The sequence below is a fragment of the Poecilia latipinna genome, unplaced genomic scaffold (genome assembly GCF_001443285.1).
Source record: "Poecilia latipinna isolate Pla-1442-1.1 unplaced genomic scaffold, P_latipinna-1.0 Scaffold23, whole genome shotgun sequence".
NCBI classification, from domain to species: domain Eukaryota; kingdom Metazoa; phylum Chordata; class Actinopteri; order Cyprinodontiformes; family Poeciliidae; genus Poecilia; species Poecilia latipinna.
Genome location: NW_015112639.1, coordinates 733,048 through 735,298, shown reverse-complemented (window position 1 = coordinate 735,298; position 2,251 = coordinate 733,048). Strand labels below are relative to the sequence as shown.

At 38.6% G+C, this 2,251-nt stretch overlaps 2 long non-coding RNA genes across 2 annotated transcripts in view; both read left to right on the top strand.

The window, feature by feature from the left end:
- LOC106950112 (uncharacterized) overlaps window positions 1-2,251 on the top strand; it is a 13,661-nt gene that overhangs the window by 4,876 nt on the left and 6,534 nt on the right. The gene's annotated exons all lie outside the window — the stretch shown is intronic.
- On the top strand, window positions 7-530 carry LOC106950115 (uncharacterized). Its single transcript, XR_001425549.1, has 2 exons — window positions 7-87; window positions 425-530. It is a non-coding gene; the product is annotated as an uncharacterized LOC106950115 (long non-coding RNA).

The following is a 2,251-nucleotide window of genomic DNA, read 5'->3' as shown; positions in this document are numbered from 1 at the left end:
AATTTCCTATTTTTCATACACGTGGCATCAGGTCAAAATACTCATACAGCTTTGGAGATACAGACTTCAAACTCACTCAGCATAGAGGTGAGACATTAAAGGTGGAAGGTTATCAAAAGAATTCTCGTACATCAAAGCATGTGGGCGTGGCTAAGCGTCAAACTTTGGCTTTGTGAAATGACACTTCTCACCCAAATCTTGATCAGCCCCAAACCATGCTTTAACCTAGAATTATGAAACTTGGTACACATGTGTATCCTGTCAGGATGTACAAAAAAGTCTCTTGGAGCCATGGTCCAAACCCAACAGGAAGTCGGCCATTTTGGATCAAAGTTGCAATTTCCTATTTTTCATACACGTGGCATCAGGTCAAAATACTCATACAGCTTTGGAGATACAGACTTCAAACTCAGTCAGCAGACAGGTGAGACATGAAAGCTGAAAAGTGATCAAAAGAATTCTTGTACATCAAAGCATGTGGGCGTGGCTAAGTGTCAAACTTTGGCTTTGTGCCATGACACATTAGAATGTAATAACTTCTCCAGGACAGGTCAGAGCTGAATCAGACTTTCCATGTCTCATTATAGACCAGCCATGATCACATTCACATGATCAATTGATGACATCACCTAAACCACGCCCCCCTCCAACAGGAAGTCACCTGTTTTTCTCTCCTGGATGTCTTACTTTTACTCTGATTCAAATGGATTAAATCCTGTGCCAACTGATACAAAATGACATGATGATGCCCTCTGTGAATGTTAGCTGCTGGCTGAAGCATGTGGGGGTGACTAAATAGCGAGTAGCAATGCTCACCATGTCTACGGTCATCTCTAAATCAAACATGCTTCATCCGATTTGCACCAGACTTTATGTGATGAACTCTGGTGAAGCTCTAAAGAGCCCAATAGCATTATATTATTACTTGACTCTCCTGCACACCCAGGTTAATCAAACAGCTGTGTCTCCTCACTACATCACCCGATCTACATGAGATATTGCGTGCTTCACAAGGGAGCGGTGCTGAAAACACAATGCAGCTAATGTTACCAGATAAAGCATCAATCCAGCTGTTCAGATACACATACATTCTCCCAAATCCTTAAATATAAAAGCTTTGTGCCAACATTTGAAAGATGCCGGCTTTTTTTCTTTGCTTCGGATTTCAATATTCAGCTGCAGCTCGATGGAGCCGTCAGGAACGAGTCGCTTTTGTCACCATAGTGGAGAGAATGGAAAACCTCGTTAGCCGCTTCAGAGCCGAGGCAGCACAATGGTAAACACCTACTCAGATGCAGCTAACGCCGCTGCTGCTCCCAGCCAGGTGAGTAGTTTGGAGATGTATCTGTCTGTTTTTTAATACATTTAAGGTTGCATACATACAGTCATGGAAGACATTTAAAACACAAAGTCTGCTTATTTTTATTTCTCAAACATAACATGCCCATTTTCTGAAGACAGTTGCATATTAGTTATAAATAACTCAATATTGTACAGCATTTTACCGTCATTTGTTTATCTTTGCGTGAATCTACATGCTTGTTTCTCATTTTGCTGTTGCATGAGTTTACCACGTTGTGAGATAATAAAACATGTTATATGACACCCTATTGTAAAATGTCTAGATATGAGTTCTCCAGTCAAATTGTTATGAATTATTAAATGTAGAATGAGCAATAAACCTGAAGAAAACGATAGTGTTGTTTTACCAATGGCTGTAAGTCTGCATATGTCTAAAACATACAAGTAATTACATTTTGTACACAACTATTCCAGTTATTTATAATTCTGTAAGTCTGGATGGTAAAAAAATAGTGTTTGAACATTAAATATATATAATTAAATATATATAAATCTATAGTAACATGTCAGTTTTAAATAATTCCTTATGTGTATGTAACTTCCACATAATTAACTGTGTTATTTATCTACGTTTATGTGCTATAAGCTATAATATCTGATTACTTTTCCCAGGGAACAGAAGAAGAGCAACATGGCTGACATGATGGTGAATGATAAGGAGAAGCATCAGAACAGCATCTGGATCCTTCAAGAGGAAGCAGCTACCAGCAGAGATGGCAGAGCTCCAGGGAGAGTTGAGACTAACATAAAAAATAAAAGTTGTGTCTCAGTGAACAAAGTCTCTTTATTTATGCTCACTCCACACATTTCTGTAGTTTATGTGGCATCAAGGTCCTAATACCATCCTCCCAAAATGTGAAGAGCTATAGACAAAGTGAAAATTACATTA